Source organism: Lissotriton helveticus, chromosome 5_1 (assembly GCF_964261635.1).
Source record: "Lissotriton helveticus chromosome 5_1, aLisHel1.1, whole genome shotgun sequence".
NCBI lineage: Eukaryota > Metazoa > Chordata > Amphibia > Caudata > Salamandridae > Lissotriton > Lissotriton helveticus.
The window spans coordinates 395,472,794-395,495,379 of record NC_136065.1 but is presented as its reverse complement, the minus strand read 5'-3'; the positions used below and the strand labels follow the sequence as shown (position 1 = coordinate 395,495,379).

Genomic DNA, 22,586 nt, shown 5'->3' with positions numbered 1-22,586 from the left:
CATTCTGCTCAAAAGGTCAATAAGGTTTCTTTTTTAGTCCAATCATCCCTCTTTAAGTTAAGAAAATATAATCTACCCCTTTGTCTCACTTTTCATCCTCAAAGTATAATAGTCTCTTCAACATAACTAAAAGTCATATTTTTCAGGAATAAATGATCTGATCCAGTACATACTTAGCTTGGGGCAGCGTTGTTGAGCCTCTAGCTACTGTGGCCATGCCATGCCCATCTGTGTTGATTGTTAGATCGCAAGAACCAAAGCCACTCGTGGGTTTCACTGGACTGACCTCCCAGTCCCCCCGGAACCTCTTTGTGACTGGACCGATCCCCATTGGTTTACATTGGGCACTTGACGCTGTTAACACCACTGTACCCGGCCACCCTAGTGCCACTGGAGGTGACCTGTTGGTGCCTCCCTGGACCTTGACGCAAGACACTGGTCCCGTAAGTTGCTTACAAGAACTGGTACATTGCATATGATTTTCCTTCCATAGGTTAACATGGAAGATCTTAAAAATTGCACTTGTCGACTTTTTAAACTGAAAAGAATTCCTATTTTTAAAGTTACTTACCTGAACGATTTGCTTCTAGTTCCTAAACATATATAAAGATACGTGTTATTTTTAGGGCTCGGCCTACGTCACCACGAAGTGGGGCGGAGCTCCGAGCTCCTTTTGTTAAAGAAAAAAAAAAAGGTTTCTTTAGGGCTCGGGAAAGAAACATTCCTTAGTGCGCGTGCTTTTTTTTATCTGAATGGTGATTGGTCGTCGCGGTGCTGTTTTTGTAGTAGTCTTAATGCCATAGGGCATTAGGCGGCCATGTTGGCATTTTCTGTGCGGTTACGTGCACGGCAGACTATTAATCTTAATTAGGAGCTGTCAGAGTGCCCGTGTAATGCAATCCAGATGGTGTGAGCGGTGAGCGCGTTCAACGTAAAATGACGAGGGAGAGGCAGCAGGCGAGGCTCACAGAAGATGACTCATACATGCTCGTCCACACTATAGTTCTTGTGTTTCCTGAATACTGTGAGCGTCCACGTGCGTGCAACACAGGTGCAGCCTGCCCGCTGCATAACTCCTCGTGAATATCTGCATGGTGGCACCTGCAGCATTTTAATCAACCTGTCGACCGGTGTCTCTCCGCCTTCAAAGCCCTACCTCCTGAAGTCAGGACCAGCCGCGTCTCCGCGCTCATCCCCGCTCTAGTGGCGCATGGATCGTGGATTTACGGCTCCTCTTCGAGCTGTCAGTCCCGCTTCCAGAGCAGAGTAAAATATGGCGCTGAATAGTGCCGAAAAGTGTGGTCCTCTCAGGCTCAGAGAATCATTTTTCACACGCACTGCAGACAGACACACGGCACGGCTCCCGCTCTCTGCCACTCAGTCTCCCAGGGGCAGTTTTGGCTCTGGCAGCCAGATATGGCAAAACCGCAGGAACTATCTCTGTCAGCATGAAATACACCCGTCCGCGTTTACTAGCCAGTTATGCATATTGCATGACTTAGACACGGAAAAGAGAGCGAGCTGGCAGGTCGCTGGGAAAACCACATTGAAATCAATGGCAAATGCAGTTTAATTTCCCTCTTGGTTCGAGGAAACTGCAAAATACAAATTGGAATTTAGCTGACTTGCAGCGCGTGGCAAGTAGTTGAATGTCGCATAGCGCATGCATCGAGACACGCTGGGTGCTTAAATATTTCAAGTTATAGGCTGCAAAACCTTTTCGCAGTGGGTGGGAAATGCACACACGCACACGTACACACGCACACAAGCAGGCAGTGTCTCTGAGCAGATAACCACCGCTGCCGTTCCGGTAATTGCTATTTACTTGCGCCCATCGCTGAATCAGAGCAGCGAGGCGGTGACTACAGAGGTGGACTTTTGCGGACTTTCAGCGCCTCTTTGTGTGCAGCTGCAGCCTCCGTCGCCAGGCATCGCGGTCTGAAGCCACAGCAGAGAGCGGCCGCCGCATCTCAGCCAGGGTTAATTGTGTGTGGAGCCGCCTGCGCTATGCGCTGCACGGGGGACCCGGAGGCGACAGGAGCCCTGCTGGTAAGTCCAGTGGCCGCACTCGCAATCTCTTCGGTAGCCATCAGTCAGCCAGCACAGGTCGGTCTGTAGTTCGTCTTAGTCTTTTTATGTTTTCCTTACGTTTTGTTTTATCTGCAGCATTTCTTTTGTTTTCTAGCCTCTGGATGACTGACTTCCCTGTGTTGTTTAGAGGGTGTGTGCACTTTCAGAGACTTTAAACAGGGTGTCGGTGCTGTCTCTAATAGTACGTTTTAATTAAAGGCATCATTGATCGAAGTTGCTAATTTTGTGAGGCAAACATACTGCGGGCTTCTTGCAAGTTACTGTATCTATTCTGTGAACTTACAACAGTTGAGCATGTGTGTTTTTGTTGACATGTGCATGCCTGTCGTGTGCTCAGAATGACAGTAGCCCAGTGTGCATCAGTGTTTGCGGATTGTCTGCAGGCACGCGCCCATCTCTCCTGCACATCAGGATCTCACTTTTTAGCATAACCAGACCGGTGCCACCCCCACCCGCATTTTGATACGAGAAAAGCTCAGATCCCCTGCTGCAGGTTTCTCATCTTTCCGGCGGACCCCGCCCCCCCTTCTCCTCCCTCTGCACTCTCATAACTAACCATGTGCTTCCCTCTCTTACATTTCCTGGTCAGTTCTCCTCAGATGGCACCTGCATTCATTTCGCAAAGACCCCTTTTGTATTTAAAATGCAGAACTAGCTCTTTGTAGTAAAGACTTCCTGAGACAGTAGTTGCTAGTAGTAGGATTCTTTATTGTAGAAGTTAGGAGGTAGAGTAAGAGCAGACCCTCCACCGCAGCAGCAACCAGTTAACTGCCAAAGTGTAGAACCCACCAGACAAACACAGAAGGAACATGGAATATAGAACATCAGGTACAGATATTCTTACAAAGACTAGAAAGCCAACTTATGACAACTTAGTATGTACTTATGACAACTTAGTATGTACTACACATCTTCTCCCTTTCTGTTGTTTGAGAGGAAGAAAAAAAACTGATAAAGGAAACTTACAAAGATAAAAAAAAAACTTAACAAACAAAATCTTGCAAATAAGTAGGAGGCCTCCTAGACCTCAGTGAACGAGTGCAAGTGGAATCACCCTGGACAGAACGAAGAGTCTGTGAAGAAACTGGAGCATCACCACCCCCTGAATTATCAACTCCGGCTGGAATGATAGAGCTAGAAGGTAATTCATCTGCCAACAAGTAGCCACTCGTAGAATAATCACTAGAAACTGAAAAATGAGACGTGGAATCATCACAAGGCACAGGAGACGGAGAAACACAAAACTTCTCCCTCTTATAGAGAGCAACTCTCCTGAAATTCCAACATTCTCCATTATTAAGAATGACACAATGGTTAAGGACCTTCTTGACCTTAAAAGGCCCCTTGAATTTTGACAGACCTTTCTGTAACCTCCCCAACTTAATCTTGACCAAATCACCTACATAAAAAGAAGGTGAAGACACCGACTGGGAAGGAAGTGCATCAACCTTGGTTTCCTCACTATCCAAAACATTATCCTGAGACTGCAAAGTGACAACACTCTTCATCCAAGATGGAAACAACTTCAATCCAGGATCACGTCCTCTCATCAGCTGAAAAGGGGACAAATCTCCGCTAGCTAAGGGAGTGGTGCGATAGGCCCACAACATTTCATTCACCATTTTCCTGACAATGTGCCCACCACTGGAAGCCATCTGAATGATGCCCTTGACCACTTTATTCACCCTCTCACAGACAGCATTGCCCTGAGGGTTGTACAAGGACGTACGATGATGTGAAATACCACACTCTTTCAAAAAAACTTGCATGTCATTGGACGTGAGTTGCGGACCATTATCTGTAATTATGACAGAAGGCAACCCTTCATCCTTGAAAAGATTACCTAGAAATCTAATAGTACTGAGTGTAGTGATGTCGCTGGTGAAGTGAACCACTAACCATCTAGTGAAGACATCCACAACCACAATAGCAAACCTGTCAGTTTCACCTAACTCACCCATGGGACCGATGAAGTCAAGGGATATGGTATGCCAGGGTAAATTGGGACTTAGAATGTGTGCACCAGGAACAACCTTAGGACCAGTTTTCAACCTTTTTTCCCCTTCTCTGCATAAAGTACAATTTTCAATCCAATCAACCACCTGGGAATCCACACCTGGCCACCAGAAGTGGTCCTTAATGCGTCTTTGAGTAAGGGTCTGACCCATATGCCCCTCATGGGCCAAAGCCAACAACTTAGACCTCAACCCAAATGGTGGTATGAACTTCTCCCCTTTAAAAAGTATGTCACCCACAACTGAAAGATCATCTAGAACTTTAACATACGGTCTGACAGAGACGGAGACAGCACTCTCGCGCCTAGACCCCAATCTAACAAGTTTGATGACTTCTTGAAGAGTAGTATCAACAGACATTTCCTTAGACCAATCACTAGACGAAAAAACACCTTCACCTACAAAGACTGCATCCTCAACTGAAGCCACAGCAACATCATCCAAATCCAGTGACACCTCAGAATTGTGAGGAGATCGCCAATCCAAGGATAGCCTCGAAAGGCAGTCTGCCTGGACATTCCTCCAACCAGGAATGTATTCCATGGAGTACTGGAATTCCTGTAATCTGGCTGCTAGTTTCATGAGCCGAGCTGAACCTTTTCCCGCTCCACCAGGAGAGAGGACTTTGATGAGGGGTTTATGATCGGACCTCAATATGAACTTCATGCCCCACAAATATGTGCGGAAATATTCAACAGCCCAAGACGCAGCTAGTGCCTCCCTCTCTATAACAGAATCATTTTTTTCCGTGTCAGTGAGGGTCCTAGAGGCAAAAGCTACGGTGAGTTCTGTCGCTCCTTTCATTTGTGACAACATGGCACCCAAACCTTGTGCACTGGCATCTACGGTAACAATTGACTTATTGTGAATATCAAAGGAAGACAACATTTTAGCATCACAAATCTCATTTTTGATATTTTCAAAGCATTTTTGTTGTTCAACTGTCCATGTGAAACTCGTACCCCGTTTTAACAAAGATCTTATGCACACAGTTTTATCGGAAAAGTTCTTGACGAACTTCGAATAATACTCTATGAGCCCCATGAAGGAACGTAACTGATCCTTGTCACAAGGAGGGGGTGCAGAGCGAATAGCCTCACATAAGTCTTTCTTGGGTTTGATGCCAGAGGAGGTGATAGTGTAGCCTAAATAGTCCACTTGATCTACTCCAAACAAACACTTATCTTTGCGCAGGGTAAGACCAGCATTGGACAATATTTCTAGGACAACTTTGAGTGTGGAATTGTGTTGGCATTCAGTAAGACCATAAATCAGAATGTCGTCCTGAAAGTAGACTACCCTGGACACTCCTTCAAAGATGCCAGAAACCATGCGTTGGAAGACGCTCGCTGCTGACTTGAGACCAAATGGCAGACGAGTAAATTGATAAGTACCCCAAGGTGTGATGAAGGCCGTTAAACTTTTGGAGTCCTTGTGCAAATCAATCTGGTGATACGCACTCCTGAGGTCTAATTTGGAGAAAAATCTGGCACCATTAAGGGTAGTGACTAATTCTGCTATGTTAGGAAGAGGGAAAGTATCTGCTACAACACAATGATTAAGAGACCTGAGGTCGACACAGAAACGGAGCTTGCCATCCGATTTCTTGGTGACGACAATGGGCGAAACCCAAGGAGAAGCCTCAACTGGCTCAATGACACCAGACGCCAACATGTCATCAAGAAGGACCTTGACTTCATCCCTAATAACAATGGGGATGCGTCTCACTCTGTGCTGGACAGGAATCGAGTTGGGCTTAAGTATGATTTTATGTGAGTAGCCCTTAAGACGGCCTAAGCTCTCTCCAAAAACGTCTTTAAAGCTAGAGAGTAAAGAGAGTAACTCTATGTCCTCTACTACCATGACTTGGGGATCAGCACGTGGATTAACAATAATAGAGAGGTCGTATTGGTGTATCCAACCAAGAATAGCAGGACCTGACTCTGAGACATAGACCTTGCCAAAGATCTGTCTCGTACTAAACTTAATGTTGGCCTCAAAATAGCCTAAGATGTTCAGAGGTTCACCCTGATACCCACCTGGTGAAATATCTCTGGGAAGAAGTGGACTTATTCCCCACAAGTTGACATATAACGAGTTGGGAATGATAGTGTAACGTGAACCAGTGTCCACCATTAAATAAACATCCTTGCCATCTATAATAAAAAGTGCTTTAGGTCTGTTTTTTTGTTTGAGCTCTTCATATTGAAGATCATTACTATCACCAACAACCAAAATTTTATCTTTATCATCTTTGACTTGAGAAATATCGCTTACATATTATACAGATGAACGTGCTTTACCCCTGCACACACGAGCATAGTGCCCCAACTTGCCACACTTCATGCACTCTTGTTTAGCTGCAAAACAAAATTTTGAGTCTGAAGCATGTGCTAAACTACCACATCTTAAAGCATTGTCTAGGAGTAATAGACCTAACAGCATTTTGACTCTTGACATTAACTGTTTTCCTGTTGAAAAACTTCTTCTGTTTGATGAGGGCAATATCGTCTTGGTCATTATCTTCCTGAGAGGAGAATAAATGTGAATGACAAGACACTTCACTAACATCGCTTGACATTGTTCTTTTTTCCAACTCCTTCATACACCCTTCAGATTGCTCAACAACTTTTGCTAAGTCAATTGCTGTTTGAAGGTTAGGGTTCTTTGCCGCACATAAACGCTCTTGTATCTTTTTGTTATTACACTGTACAATGAGCTGATCTCTAATCAGTTCATCGGTCATATTTCCAAATTTACACTTGACGGACATCTCACGTAACCTGGAAACAAAATCATCAATAGTCTCACCCATTCTCTGACTTTTGGTGTAAAATTTATATCTATTCATTACGAGGTTTTCCTCCTTAGCATATCTGACTTCGAGACGGGAAACTGCCTCTTTATACTCATCTAAAGCAACTTGAGAACCAGCTTGGAGTGCTTGCGGCAAAAACCTGAAAACACGCTGGCCCTCTTTACCAAGTGAACTCAGAAGAAGTGCTTTTTTCCTTTTGGCAGAGTATTCTTGCGCATCCAGAGCATCCAGGTAATTCTCGAACATGGGAAACCAATCTTCCCATGATATACTGGGCTGGCCTGGAATGGGAAGAAAACTGGGAGGAAGAACAACATTGCCACTCTGCAAAGCCACTTGTTCAGACATGGCTGATGTTAAGAATATGTCAATGAAGTCTAGTAAATATCGAGTTGTTTGAAGTAAAGATCTAACAAAGTCAGTCAGAGATGGTTGTGAGATAATCAAATGTGTAAAAATTATAAACAACCACAGCAGATGAGCGTTTTGTTAAATGTCGCTAACACAGGTAATTAAATTGAATGAATAAATGAATGAAATTTTATTTGTAACGCGCAGCTATGCCCAGTGGGCGTCAAGGCGCCTACACCAAAATGTAAAGCTGTTAGCAGACAGAAACAGAGCCTACTGGTATGCCTTAATAAAGAGCCAAGTTTTCACTGACTTCCTAAAGAGATCAAGGGAGGGAAGTCGTTTGATTTCAAGGGGGAGTGAATTCCACATCAGAGGTGCCAGTATGGAAAAAGCTTTGGACCCCCATCTGGCCTTCTTGGCTCTGGGGATTACCAGTTGGTGTTGCTCGCTGGATCGTAAACATCTGCTCGGAACATATCTGGTAAGTAATGAACCAAGGGCATCAGCCGAGCCTGCAGTTAAAGCCTTATATGTGAGGCAAAGAAGTTTGAAAGTGATCCTTGACGGAATGGGGAGCCAGTGGAGGTTCTTCCTCGCTAAGGTCATAGATGACAACCAGGGCAAAGCGAGAGCAAACCGCGCTGCAGCGTTCTGTATGACCTGTAGACGCTGGAGCAAGCCCTTGTTGGCCCCGGCGTACACTGAGTTACAGTAATCGAGCCTTGAGCCAACAAGGGCAATCACCACCTGTTTCCGCGCCTGTGGGGACAAATAGTGCACAATCCTTTTCAGGGTCTTGATGACACCCCAACAGGTCGCCACCGTTCTATTCACCTGTAGCTCCATGGAGAGCTGGGAGTCAAAGATGACACCTAGGTTTCTAGCAGATTTGGTAGGTATAGGGCAGCTGCCTAAAGAAGGGGGCCACCAGTCATCTGACCATATGTCCTGGTCCTTGCCAAAGACCAGGACCTCTGTCTTGTCCCCGTTCAACTTTAGGGAGTTGGAGACCATCCACTCTGCAACAAGTTGCAAGCAGGCCCTAAAGTTAGAAGCAGTTTCTCTGACAGAGTGGGTCAGGGATACCATGATCTGCGTGTCGTCCGCATACGACACTACCTCCATCCCCTGAGATCTTACAAGTCTTGCAAGGGGGGCCACGTAGATGTTGAACAGGGTCGGACTCAATGCCGACCCCTGTGGCACCCCACATTGCAAAGACTTGGCAGGGGAGAGGTATTCACCTAGCATGACACGTTGCTCTCGATGTTGTAAAAAGGAGCTCAGGAGACTGAGCGCTGGTCCGACTACCCCTGCCTCCCTTAACCTAGATGTTAAGGTCAGGGGAGACAGGGTGTCGAAAGCTGCAGAAAGATCAAGCAGCACCAGTACGGTGGAGAGACCCAAATCTACTTTTCTGCGGATGTTATCCATGACTTTTGTCAAGGCAGACTCCGTGCTATGTAGCTTTCTAAAGCCATGTTGGGACCCATCCAAGAAGCCGGAGGCGTCGAGGAAGTTCGAGAGATGGAAATTCAGGTGGGTCTCCAACATCTTAGCAGGGGCCGGCAGCAGAGAGATGGGTCTAAAATTTTTCAGCACTCCCGGGTCTAAGGTGGTCTTTTTCAGAAGCGGCTTTACGATGGCTCTCTTCCAAAGTGATGGAAAAATGCCCTGTTCCAAGGCTCCATTCATTACCTCAAGCATCGGGGGGAGAATGATCTCTCTGCAGTTTTTAAGTACCTTGAGGGGCAATGGATCAAGGGGAGATGAAGATTTGGTTTTATCCAGCAGGCTATTGAGATCTTCTAGCGTAAGAGCCGGGAAGTGTTCAAGGGACTGAGGGGAGTCTACATTCCAAGCCTCCAGACGTGTGATTTGTACGGAATCCTCCAAACTGAGTAAATTCCTCTGCGTCTTTAGGGCTATGTAAATATCGTCTATCTTTTTATAGAAAAAGTTCGATATGTCATCACATAGCTCCTGGGAAGCAACTACTGGATCAGGAACCTGAAGAGAGCAAAGGGAGTCTACAATTTTAAAAAGCTCTCTGGAGGATGTTAACGAACAGGTTAAATTGGAAAAATAGTCCTGTTTTTCCTTAATGATACGCTTTCTATACTCCCGTAGTAGACTCTTGTAACCTTCTCTATCTTTTGAATCCCAAGATTTACGCCAACCACGTTCCTTCTGTCTACATTTTTGTCTGAGCAACCTCAGATCGGCAGAGAACCAAGGGGCGGATGGCTTCTGTCTAGCTGCAGATTTCAAGGAGGGGGGAGCTAGCTCATCAGCAGCTTTGATAATGGCATCAGTTAAATCTTGAGCCAAGTCATCAACCTTCTGTTTAGTTGAAATACTGATGTTGCAGACAAAAGGTGCAAGTGCCTCCTTAGTGAAATTTTTGAAGCTCCTTTTAAATTGTTTTTTACCAGTATCGGCCGTAACCTCAGGACAGGGAATGTCTAGGGACAGCGGGACTGCTAGATGGTCAGACCATGTAATTGGTACCGGTAGACCGACTTCTAGTCTAGAATCGTTGGAGAAAATCCCGTCAAGGATGTGCCCCGCCTGGTGGGTCGGGTGAAGAACATGTTGGACAAAATCACATGCCTCCAAGGAATTAAGCAGAGAGGAGGTGTCTTTTGATGCAGAATCCTCTAAATGGAAATTGATGTCGCCCAAAATGGTAAAATGAGACCTACCAAAGTAAGGTTCTAAAATTCTAAAAAGTTCTGGGCAGAAATTAACTCTAGACCCAGGGGGTCTATAGAGTAATATGCCGGAAAAGGAGCTCACCGGAGTGTGCGTAATACAAAAATAGAGCGCTTCGAAAGGATCTGTAGACACTGATAAAGGTTTTATTGTGCAGGAGAAAGTAGATTTAAAAAGAATGGCTATTCCACCTCCTCTACAACGTTCTCTGTCTAACCTTAGAAAGGTATATCCTTCAGGTATAGCCAGGAGCAAATCATGACCAGCGGACTCAGAAGCCCAAGTTTCTGTGACAAAAACCCAGTCTGGATTCCTCAAACTGACGAAGTCATGAAATTCGATCCCATGTTTAATCAGAGAACGAGCATTGACCAAAAAACCCTGTTTGGGTTGAGAGATATGGCTGGTGGGCTGAAGAGGGGTAGCACGAGTACCGGATTGAATAGGACGAGTAAAAGAGCTGTTGCAAGAGGGACATAGACGGGCCCGGCTCAGAACTTCCGGTCTAAGCCGGTGATGGCAGCAGAGTGCACGAGGTCTCAGGGAAAGAAGAGTACCGTAAAGATTCTCTAGGGGGGGGGGGGAGGATGAGCGTCGGAGAGCCCAGGGTCCAGCCCGTCCTGCAGCGCGTCCTCAGCGCGGACGGGCGCAGACGGGCTGAACTCTGGCGTAACTCCGGCGTCAGTCTGGCGTCCCCGCAGCGCGTATCCGCTGCGCGTCTGCATGATTCTCTTAAGTATCCGCCTAGCGTCCTCCTGGCGACTAGAGCGCGATACCAGCCAATCAGCGTTAGTGTTAAGCCATCCCCATCCAAGATGGCGCTAAAAAACGGACCTGCGCCGGGAAGCGGACCCGCCAAACAGCGGTGGGTGTCCCAATTTAAATGCAAGTAAGGGCCAGGTGCAGCGAGCGCTAGTTAAAAGCAGGGAATAATAAATGAAGATTTTAAAATAAATGACAAAACGAGGCAATATTAAAAACGAGCAGCAGCTCGATTTCTGCAGTGCATTAGAAGCATGCACAGATCAACTGTCAGCTATAGAGAGAGAGCAGGAGATTTACCTCTCTTAAGTATCCGCCTAGCGTCCTCCTGGCGACTAGAGCGCGATACCAGCCAATCAGCGTTAGTGTTAAGCCATCCCCATCCAAGATGGCGCTAAAAAACGGACCTGCGCCGGGAAGCGGACCCGCCAAACAGCGGTGGGTGTCCCAATTTAAATGCAAGTAAGGGCCAGGTGCAGCGAGCGCTAGTTAAAAGCAGGGAATAATAAATGAAGATTTTAAAATAAATGACAAAACGAGGCAATATTAAAAACGAGCAGCAGCTCGATTTCTGCAGTGCATTAGAAGCATGCACAGATCAACTGTCAGCTATAGAGAGAGAGCAGGAGATTTACCTCTCTTAAGTATCCGCCTAGCGTCCTCCTGGCGACTAGAGCGCGATACCAGCCAATCAGCGTTAGTGTTAAGCCATCCCCATCCAAGATGGCGCTAAAAAACGGACCTGCGCCGGGAAGCGGACCCGCCAAACAGCGGTGGGTGTCCCAATTTAAATGCAAGTAAGGGCCAGGTGCAGCGAGCGCTAGTTAAAAGCAGGGAATAATAAATGAAGATTTTAAAATAAATGACAAAACGAGGCAATATTAAAAACGAGCAGCAGCTCGATTTCTGCAGTGCATTAGAAGCATGCACAGATCAACTGTCAGCTATAGAGCTAAATTCAAAGTTTACTTGAGAAAGATGCGCAAAAGACGTGCGCATCGTCGTTGCATCGCTGGAGATGAGTCGGTAACTACAGCAACAAAGAAAATGGCCTCCAAGAGCGTGGTGACGTGAGACGTGGCTCTAGTAACGTCGAGTGCGTCAAATGCGTGTGTACGCGATTGAGTTAGTCTTCAAGCGCAGGACTGAGAGCGCGAAGACTACAAGCCGGCAGACGTCACAAGGTCAATCACCAACTCCCCCTCAGCATTCCAAGACGTCATCAGTCTGAGAGAGGCAGGGATCCCATCCTCGTCGCCAAAATATTGTAGTAAAGACTTCCTGAGACAGTAGTTGCTAGTAGTAGGATTCTTTATTGTAGAAGTTAGGAGGTAGAGTAAGAGCAGACCCTCCACCGCAGCAGCAACCAGTTAACTGCCAAAGTGTAGAACCCACCAGACAAACACAGAAGGAACATGGAATATAGAACATCAGGTACAGATATTCTTACAAAGACTAGAAAGCCAACTTATGACAACTTAGTATGTACTTATGACAACTTAGTATGTACTACACTCTTCATCATCATCACGGGGGCTAATGAAGGCAGCTGGTTTCGGGGAGATAGCTGGCCTCGCAGGCCGATCAATTAGACGGATAGATCGCAGCCAGGACAGGCGGAAGTGTGCAGTTATGAATCTGACATCAGGGTAGAGGCAAAGGGTTGCTCGGGAGACCCTGGGGAGTGATTGGCAGGGTTGCAATTCGCAACTTGGTGACGTTTACTGCAGCTTTCCCACTAATTTGCCCAGGTCGTTCCTCCTGGTGTTCTACAGCACCACTGGAAGCATTCATCTGTGGAAATGTTCCACTTGAAACCAGACTGAAGCTTTATTCTTCTATGTGCGCGTTAATTTGACGCGTTTCCCACCGCCTGGGTGACTTCATCCATCTCAGTGCGACGGAAGGGTCAATAAATGTCGGCAGATTTAATATTGCTATCTGGCGGGTGACTTTATTTAGCTCAAGTGATTGCTGAACTTAGGTTTCCGCAGATATCCCACAGACTGGCAAGGTATCAGGGGATGGGTGTATATTTTGTGATCTTCTATCACATCCTAATACACGACCAATGGAACTGCAGCAGGGTAGTGGATATCCTGAAATATTCTCCCTTGAGATCAATTCTCAGAGAATTGTTGACGACTTGAAAGGTGTCATTGTGAAAAGTGGCCATTGATGCTTTGGGGATACGAAAGTCAATATGTGCACATTTCCACCCTGCAGGCTCCTCTGGTTGAAAGGTTGCAAGCAGCCATGGACCCTGAAGGCATCTAAACATCTCGTCTTTGTTGTCAGCTCAAAGAGAACAATGTCAGAAGGCTGCGCACAGTAAAATGTCACTGCAGCCCTTCAGAACAAGAGTGAATACAGTCTTAAATCACCACAGCCAGCTCATGGAGATTGTCTTCTTTATTCAGGCAAATAACAACGATGAAGTTATTAAGATCCCGCTAATGGGACTTAATCTGAAGAAACCATTCACACCGTACTCCTAGTAGGCTATATGATTGTGCACGCGTGTTTAGTTGATTAAAAATACCTGCATGTATGTTGTAACACACACTCAATTCTCGACCTAAATATAACACATTTCCTTAAATTTACAGGGCTATGTTTTGCTGTGGACGTTGTATTTGACATCAATGGTACTACCTAATACACATATCTGCAAAAACAAAATAGATTAGTGCCCATGCCTACACATTTCACTATACTTACATTATCTTTGTTAGGGTGCAAACCTAGTTGTCAGATAAGTAAGGGACGTGTATACCAAGATGTTTGCGAATTCATATTAAAAATATGAGACTACATCCTCTCAAGATTACTGTTCTTCAGTCAAAGAGACTACAAGAAATCCCATGGGTCCATATTTTCAAATCATGATACCCACTTTATTTCATTATCCTGAAGCTCATTAATGGAATATTTTTTTAAAAAAATGCTTGCAGCCGCGTGCCATCGCGTTTCGTTCACCGTGAACTTTTTCAGGCCCCATACTTGTAAATGCAAAAGAGCATGGCATGTATGACCACTTCTTCAAAGACGGTACAGATTGGCTCCAGAATTTCCTTTATCTTGATCGCGGTGTCAAACTTGGCTATTCTCTCTTCTCAATCCTTCCCCCGGCCCTAACACTGGTCCACCCCCTCGGCAATGATGCCCACTTCACTTGACAATTGCCTCCGGGCGGCCCCTTTCGGCAACAAGTGGCCTCAAGCAAGGAACCTGTTGCAGGACAAAGAACAAAAGCCCGAAGGAAAAAAGATCACGTTGCCGGGGCTTGGAAATGTGAGCGCTGAAAGTCGCAGGTAAAGGTGAGCGTTGCATGTGATAGTGAGTACGCCGTCGCCTCGAGCACGGGCACACTTCGCTGGCAGTGCCACACTAATATAAATATGTTGCCCCCCACCCTTGCAACGTGACCAGCAGGAGGGGCCGCCTCGCGGTACAAAAAAGCATTGTTCGGTTTAGGTTACTTGGGGGCGATTCCTTGCGGCGGCAAAACCAGGAATAACAAACCATGGCGCCTTGCTAAACATAGAAACTGCATGACATTTTTATTCCACTTTTCAGGTCTGTGAAATTGCCACAGGCAGCTGCCTGCAGAGATAAAGCGTGTTTGGCGGCGCTATATTTATAATAACGGTATATGAGCAACTGGAAAATGAATGCAGCTTCCGCCCGCGGGGACTGCTCCAAGCTCGTCCGAGAAGTGGGGATAGCCCTATATTCCACGGGCTCCTTCCAGTGCCACGCGGCAAGCGTGATATTTACAAGAAAGTGTGGGCAACCCTGTCTGCTCTTTGGCAGCTGTGACAAGCTGCAGGTTTCACTTGACATCAAAATACGCAGTTACGGTTACCAGGCCCTAGAAGGCAGCAGAAGGAAAATGTTCAAAACGATGATGATGTTGAGTCACAACTGTCCCCTCACGGGGTGGGCGCACAGAGAGAGGCCCTGCACAGCTTACACAAGAAGTGCCCCCATGACACGCGAATCACTCTAGCTCGTGCCAGGTGTGCACCATTCACTATAGGTGGATATAGTGCACATATGTTCACATGCTACAGTAATTCAATGTGAGGTTTTTGTCACGTAATTATGCTGCAGGGTTACCTACATTATGCAGCAAAAGTGCAAATTATATGACTAATTCTGTCAATATCATTTGTATCAGTTTGATATCTATATATATATATATATATTTATTAAATGTTATAGTGCTTCAACTGCATAGTAGAGCACACATTTGCAACAGTTGTACAGAGTTGATGGAGCATTTGATTTCTCACAATTTAGAGGTAGGGACTGCGCTACTTTGATTGATTATATTTTTATATTTCCCCTAGAGGACTTTTTAATGGACGCCAAAGTGGTTTCCACAGACCATGGTGATCACAACGCGATTGAAGCAGTATTTAAACAGTTCCCTAGGCCTGAGTATAAAATTGAGTGTGGAGCAAGGAACCTGGCGCCCTCAACAGATAAATAACAATTAGTATGGCGAGTAATTGATTCTACAGAATTGTTTTATAAGGTGGTCAGGGAAACCCTTTTTAGGGCTCGGCCTACGTCACCACGAAGTGGGGCGGAGCTCCGAGCTCCTATTGTAGAGTAGTGAGTAGTGAGTAGAGTAGTGATTAGAGTAGTGAGTAGTGAGTAGTGAGTAGAGTAGTGAGTAGAGTAGTGAGTAGAGAGTGCAGAGTAGTGAGTAGAGTAGTGAGTAGAGTAGTGAGTAGAGTAGTGAGTAGAGTAGTGAGGTGAGGTGAGTAGAGTAGTGAGTAGAGTAGTGAGGTGAGTAGAGTAGAGTAGTGAGTAAAGTAGTGAGTGCAGAGTAGTGAGTAGAGAAGTGAGTAGTGAGTAGAGTAGTGAGTAGAGTAGTGAGGTGAGTAGAGTAGAGTAGTGAGTGCAGAGTAGTGAGTAGAGTAGTGAGTAGTGAGTAGAGTAGTGAGGTGAGTAGAGTAGTGAGTAAAGTAGTGAGTGCAGAGTAGTGAGTAGTGAGTAGAGTAGTGAGGTGAGTAGAGTAGTGAGTACAGAGTAGTGAGTAGAGAAGTGAGTAGAGTAGTGAGTAGAGTAGTGAGTAGAAAGTAGTGAGTAGAGTAGTGAGTAGTGAGTAGAGTAGTGAGTGGAGAGTAGTGAGTAGTGAGTGCAGAGTAGTGAGTAGTGAGTGCAGAGTAGTGAGTAGAGTGGTGAGGTGAGTAGAGTAGTGAGTGCAGAGTAGTGAGTAGAGAAGTGAGTAGTGAGTAGTGAGTAGAGTAGTGAGTAGAGTAGTGAGGTGAGTAGAGTAGTGAGTGCAGAGTAGTGAGTAGAGAAGTGAGTAGTGAGTAGAGTAGTGAGTAGAGTAGTGAGTAGAGTAGTGAGTAGTGAGTGCAGAGTAGTGAGTAGTGAGTGGTGAGTAGTGAGTGGTGAGTAGTGAGTAGAGTAGTGAGTAGAGTGGTGAGTAGAGTAGTGAGTAGAGTGGTGAGTAGAGTAGTGAGTATAGAGTAGTGAGTATAGAGTAGTGAGTAGAGTAGTGAGTAGAGTAGTGAGTAGAGTAGTGAGTAGTGAGTTGAGTAGTGAGTAGAGTAGTGAGTAGAAAGTAGTGAGTGGAGAGTAGTGAGTAGAGTAGTGAGTAGAGTAGAGTAGTGAGTAAAGTAGTGAGTGCAGAGTAGTGAGTAGAGAAGTGAGTAGAGTAGTGAGTAGAGTAGTGAGTAGAGTGGTGAGTAGAGTGGTGAGTAGAGTAGTGAGTATAGAGTAGTGAGTATAGAGTAGTGAGTAGAGTAGTGAGTAGAGTAGTGAGTAGAGTAGTGAGTAGAGAGTGCTGAGTAGTGAGTGCTGAGTAGTGAGTAGAGTAGTGAGTAGAGTGGTGAGTAGAGTAGTGAGTAGAGTAGTGAGTAGAGAGTAGTGAGTAGAGAGTAGAGTAGTGAGTAGAGTAGTGAGTTGAGTAGTGAAGTGAGTAGTGAGTAGAGTAGTGAGTAGAGTAGTTGGTAGAGTATTTAGTAGTGAGTAGAGTAGTGAGTAGAGTAGTGAGTAGAGTAGAGTAGTGAGTGCAGAGTAGTGAGTGCAGAGTAGTGAGTAGAGTAGTGAGTAGAGTAGTGAGTAGTGAGTAGAGTAGTGAGGTGAGTAGAGTAGAGTAGTGAGTAAAGTAGTGAGTGCAGAGTAGTGAGTAGAGAAGTGAGTAGTGAGTAGAGTAGTGAGTATAGTGAGGTGAGTAGAGTAGAGTAGTGAGTAGAGTAGTGAGTAGTGAGTGCAGAGTAGTGAGTAGAGTAGTGAGTAGTGAGTAGAGTAGTGAGTAGTGAGTAGAGTAGTGAGTAGTGAGTAGAGTAGTGAGTAGAGTAGTGAGTAGAGTAGTGAGTAGTGAGTGCAGAGTAGTGAGTAGTGAGTAGAGTAGTGAGTAGAGTAGTGAGTAGAGTAGTGAGTAGTGAGTGCAGAGTAGTGAGTAAAAAGTAGTGAGTAGAGTAGTGAGTAGAGTAGTGAGTAGTGAGTGCAGAGTAGTGAGTAGTGAGTAGAGTAGTGAGTAGTGAGTAGAGTAGTGAGTAGTGAGTGCAGAGTAGTGAGTGCAGAGTAGTGATTAGTGAGTGCAGAGTAGTGAGTAGAGTAGTGAGTAGAGTAGTGAGTAGTGAGTAGAGTAGTGAGTTGAGTAGTGAGTAGTGAGTAGAGTAGTGAGTAGTGAGTGCAGAGTAGTGAGTAGTGAGTAGTGAGTAGTGAGTAGAGTAGTGAGTAGAGTAGTGAGTAGTGAGTGCAGAGTAGTGAGTAGAGTAGTGAGTAGTGAGTAGAGTAGTGAGTAGAGTAGTGAGTAGTGAGTGCAGAGTAGTGAGTAGAAAGTAGTGAGGAGAGTAGTGAGTGGAGAGTAGTGAGTGCAGAGTAGTGAGTAGTGAGTGCAGAGTAGTGAGTAGTGAGTAGAGTAGTGAGTGCAGAGTAGTGAGTAGAGTAGTGAGTAGTGAGTGCAGAGTAGTGAGTAGTGAGTGCAGAGTAGTGAGTAGAGAGTGCAGAGTAGTGAGTAGAGTAGTGAGTAGAGTAGAGTAGTGAGTAAAGTAGTGAGTGCAGAGTAGTGAGTAGAGAAGTGAGTTGTGAGTAGAGTAGTGAGTAGAGTAGTGAGGTGAGTAGAGTAGAGTAGTGAGTAGAGAAGTGAGTAGTGAGTAGAGAAGTGAGTAGTGAGTAGAGTAGTGAGTAGAGTAGTGAGTAGAGTAGTGAGTGCAGAGTAGTGAGTAGAGTAGTGAGTAGTGAGTAGAGTAGTGAGGTGAGTAGAGTAGTGAGTAAAGTAGTGAGTGCAGAGTAGTGAGTAGAGAAGTGAGTAGTGAGTAGAGTAGTGAGTAGAGTAGTGAGGTGAGTAGAGTAGTGAGTGCAGAGTAGTGAGTAGAGAAGTGAGTAGTGAGTAGAGTAGTGAGTAGAGTAGTGAGTGGAGAGTAGTGAGTAGTGAGTGCAGAGTAGTGAGTAGAGTAGTGAGTAGAGTGGTGAGGTGAGTAGAGTAGTGAGTAAAGTAGTGAGTGCAGAGTAGTGAGTAGAGAAGTGAGTAGTGAGTAGTGAGTAGAGTAGTGAGTAGAGTAGTGAGGTGAGTAGTGAGTAGTGAGTGCAGAGTAGTGAGTAGAGCAGTGAGTAGTGAGTAGAGTAGTGAGTAGAAAGTAGTGAGTAGAGTAGTGAGTAGAGTAGTGAGTAGTGAGTGCAGAGTAGTGAGTAGTGAGTGGTGAGTAGTGAGTAGAGTGGTGAGTAGAGTAGTGAGTAGAGTGGTGAGTAGAGTAGTGAGTATAGAGTAGTGAGTATAGTAGTGAGTAGAGTAGTGAGTAGAGTAGTGAGTAGAGTAGTGAGTAGTGAGTGCAGAGTAGTGAGTGCAGAGTAGTGAGAGTAGTGAGTAGAGTAGTGAGTAGAGTAGTGAGTAGAGTAGTGAGTAGAGTAGTGAGTAGTGAGTAGAGTAGTGAGTAGAGTAGTTGGTAGAGTAGTGAGTAGTGAGTAGAGTAGTGAGTAGAGTAGTGAGTAGTGAGTAGAGTAGTGAGTAGAGTAGTGAGTAGAGTAGTGAGTAGAGTAGTGAGTAGAGTAGTAGAGTAGTGAGTAGTGAGTAGAGTAGTGAGTAGTGAGTGCAGAGTAGTGAGTGCAGAGTAGTGAGAGTAGTGAGTAGAGTAGTGAGTAGAGTAGTGAGTAGAGAGTAGAGTAGTGAGTAGTGAGTAGAGTAGTGAGTAGAGTAGTTGGTAGAGTAGTGAGTAGTGAGTAGAGTAGTGAGTAGTGAGTAGAGTAGTGAGTAGAGTAGTGAGTAGTGAGTAGAGTAGTGAGTAGAGTAGTGAGTAGAGTAGTGAGTAGAGTAGTGAGTAGAGTAGTGAGTAGAGTAGTGAGTAGAGTAGTAGAGTAGAGTAGTAGAGTAGTGAGTAGTGAGTAGAGTAGTGAGTAGTGAGTGCAGAGTAGTGAGTAGAGTAGTGAGTAGTGAGTGCAGAGTAGTGAGTAAAGTAGTGAGTAGTGAGTAGAGTAGTGAGTGCAGAGTAGTGAGTAGAGTAGTGAGTGCAGAGTAGTGAGTGCAGAGTGAGTAGAGTAGTGAGTAGTGAGTAGAGTAGTGAGTAGAGTAGTGAGATGAGTAGAGTAGAGTAGTGAGTAAAGTAGTGAGTGCAGAGTAGTGAGTAGAGAAGTGAGTAGTGAGTAGAGTAGTGAGGTGAGTAGAGTAGTGAGTAAAGTAGTGAGTGCAGAGTAGTGAGTAGAGAAGTGAGTAGTGAGTAGTGAGTAGAGAAGTGAGTAGTGAGTAGTGAGTAGAGTAGTGAGTAGAGTAGTGAGGTGAGTAGAGTAGAGTAGTGAGTAAAGTAGTGAGTGCAGAGTAGTGAGTAGAGTAGTGAGTAGTGAGTTGAGTAGTGAGTAGAGTAGTGAGTAGAAAGTAGTGAGTAGTGAGTGGAGAGTAGTGAGTAGTGAGTAGTGAGTAGAGTAGTGAGTAGAGTAGTGAGGTGAGTAGAGTAGAGTAGTGAGTAAAGTAGTGAGTGCAGAGTAGTGAGTAGAGTAGTGAGTAGAGTAGTGAGTAGTGAGTAGAGTAGTGAGGTGAGTAGAGTAGAGTAGTGAGTAAAGTAGTGAGTGCAGAGTAGTGAGTAGAGAAGTGAGTAGTGAGTAGAGTAGTGAGTAGTGAGTATAGTGAGGTGAGTAGAGTAGTGAGTAGTGAGTAGAGTAGTGAGTGCAGAGTAGTGAGTAGTGAGTAGAGTAGTGAGTGCAGAGTAGTGAGTAGAGTAGTGAGTAGAGTAGTGAGTAGAGTAGTGAGTAGAGTAGTGAGTAGTGAGTAGAGTAGTGAGTAGAGTAGTGAGTAGTGAGTGCAGAATAGTGAGTAGAAAGTAGTGAGTAGAGTAGTGAGTGGAGAGTAGTGAGTGGAGAGTAGTGAGTGCAGAGTAGTGAGTAGTGAGTGCAGAGTAGTGAGTGCAGAGTAGTGAGTGCAGAGTAGTGAGTGCAGAGTAGTGAGTGCAGAGTAGTGAGTAGTGAGTAGAGTAGTGAGTAGAGTAGTGAGTAGAGTAGTGAGTAGAGTAGTGAGTAGTGAGTGTAGAGTAGTGAGTAGTGAGTGCAGAGTAGTGAGTAGTGAGTGCAGAGTAGTGAGTAGAGTAGTGAGTAGAGTAGTGAGTAGAGTAGTGAGTAGTGAGTGCAGAGTAGTGAGTAGAGTAGTGAGTAGTGAGTAGAGTAGTGAGTAGTGAGTAGTGAGTAGAGTAGTGAGTAGAGTAGTGAGTAGAGTAGTGAGTAGAGTAGTGAGTAGAGTAGTGAGTGCAAAGTAGTGAGTAGAGTAGAAAGTAGTGAGTGGAGAGTAGTGAGTAGTGAGTAAAGTAGTGAGTGCAGAGTAGTGAGTAGAGTAGTGAGTAGAGTAGTGAGTAGAGTAGTGAGTAGAGTAGTGAGTAGAGTAGTGAGTAGAGTAGTGAGTAGTGAGTGCAGAGTAGTGAGTAGAGTAGTGAGTAGAGTAGTGAGTAGAGTAGTGAGTAGTGAGTAGAGTAGTGAGTAGAGTAGAGTAGTGAGTAGTGAGTGCAGAGTAGTGAGTAGAGTAGTGAGTAGAGTAGAGTAGTGAGTAGTGAGTAGTGAGTGCAGAGTAGAGTGAGTGCAGAGTAGTGAGTAGAGTAGTGAGTAGTGAGTAGAGTGGTGAGTATAGAGTAGTGAGTAGTGAGTAGAGTAGTGAGTAGAGTAGTGAGTAGAGTAGTGAGTAGTGAGTGTAGAGTAGTGAGTAGAGTAGTGAGTAGAGTAGTGAGTAGAGTAGTGAGTAGAGTAGTGAGTGCAGAGTAGTGAGTGCAGAGTAGTGAGTGCAGAGTAGTGAGTGCAGAGTAGTGAGTGCAGAGTAGTGAGTGCAGAGTAGTGAGTGCAGAGTAGTGAGTGCAGAGTAGTGAGTGCAGAGTAGTGAGTGCAGAGTAGTGAGTGCAGAGTAGTGAGTGCAGAGTAGTGAGTGCAGAGTAGTGAGTGCAGAGTAGTGAGTGCAGAGTAGTGAGTGCAGAGTAGTGAGTGCAGAGTAGTGAGTGCAGAGTAGTGAGTAGAGTAGTGAGTAGTGAGTAGAGTAGTGAGTAGTGAGTAGAGTAGTGAGTAGAGTAGAGTAGTGAGTAGAGTAGAGTAGTGAGTAGAGTAGAGTAGTAGAGTAGAGTAGTGAGTAGAGTAGTGAGTGCAGAGTAGTGAGTAGAGAAGTGAGTAGTGAGTAGAGTAGTGAGTAGAGTAGTGAGGTGAGTAGAGTAGAGTAGTGAGGTGAGTAGTGAGTAGAGTAGTGAGGTGAGTAGAGTAGAGTAGTGAGGTGAGTAGAGTAGAGTAGTGAGTAAAGTAGTGAGTGCAGAGTAGTGAGTAGAGTAGTGAGTAGAGTAGTGAGTAGAGTAGTGAGTAGAGTAGTGAGTTGAGTAGTGAGTAGTGAGTAGAGTAGTGAGTAGAGAGTAGTGAGTGGAGAGTAGTGAGTAGAGTAGTGAGTAGAGTAGTGAGGTGAGTAGAGTAGTGAGTAGAGTAAGTGTGAGTGCAGAGTAGTGAGTAGAGTAGTGAGTGCAGAGTAGTGAGTAGAGTAGTGAGTAGTGAGTAGAGTAGTGAGTAGAGTAGTGAGGTGAGTAGGGTAGAGTAGTGAGTAAAGTAGTGAGTGCAGAGTAGTGAGTAGAGTAGTGAGTGCAGAGTAGTGAGTAGAGTAGTGAGTAGTGAGTAGAGTAGTGAGTAGAGTAGTGAGTAGTGAGTAGAGTAGTGAGTAGAGTAGTGAGGTGAGTAGAGTAGAGTAGTGAGTAAAGTAGTGAGTGCAGAGTAGTGAGTAGTGAGTTGAGTAGTGAGTTGAGTAGTGAGTAGAGTAGTGAGTAGAAAGTAGTGAGTAGAGTAGTGAGTGGAGAGTAGTGAGTAGAGTAGTGAGTAGTGAGTAGAGTAGTGAGTAGAGTAGAGTAGTGAGGTGAGTAGAGTAGAGTAGTGAGTAAAGTAGTGAGTGCAGAGTAGTGTGAAGAGTTGTGAGTAGAGTAGTGAGGTGAGTAGAGTAGTGAGTAAAGTAGTGAGTGCAGATAGTGAGTAGAGAAGTGAGTAGTGAGGTGAGTAGAGTAGGTGTGAGAGTAGTGAGTAGAGTAGTGAGTAGAGTAGTGATAGAGTAGTGAGTAGAGTAGTGAGTAGAGTAGTGAGTAGAGTAGTGAGTAGAGTAGTGAGTAGAGTGGAGTAGAGTAGTGAGTAGAGTAGTGAGTAGAGTAGTGAGTGAGTAGTGAGTAGAGTAGTGAGTAGTGGTGAGGAGTAGTGAGTAGTGAGTGGAGAGTAGTGTGAGAGTAGTGAGTAGTGAGTGAGAGTAGTGAGTAGAAGTAGTGAGTAGAGTAGTGAGTGGAGAGTAGTGAGTAGTGAGTAGAGTAGTGAGTAGGGGTGTGAGTAGTGAGTGAGGGGGAGGGGGGGGGCTGAGGGGTAGGGTGTGGGTAGGGGGGTGGAGC

The 22,586-nt window shown here is 45.3% G+C and overlaps 1 protein-coding gene across 2 annotated transcripts in view; it reads left to right on the top strand.

Annotated features, from left to right (window-relative positions):
• The window catches only part of USP48 (ubiquitin specific peptidase 48), a 725,601-nt gene that overhangs the window by 118,354 nt on the left and 584,661 nt on the right, over positions 1-22,586 (top strand). The gene's annotated exons all lie outside the window — the stretch shown is intronic.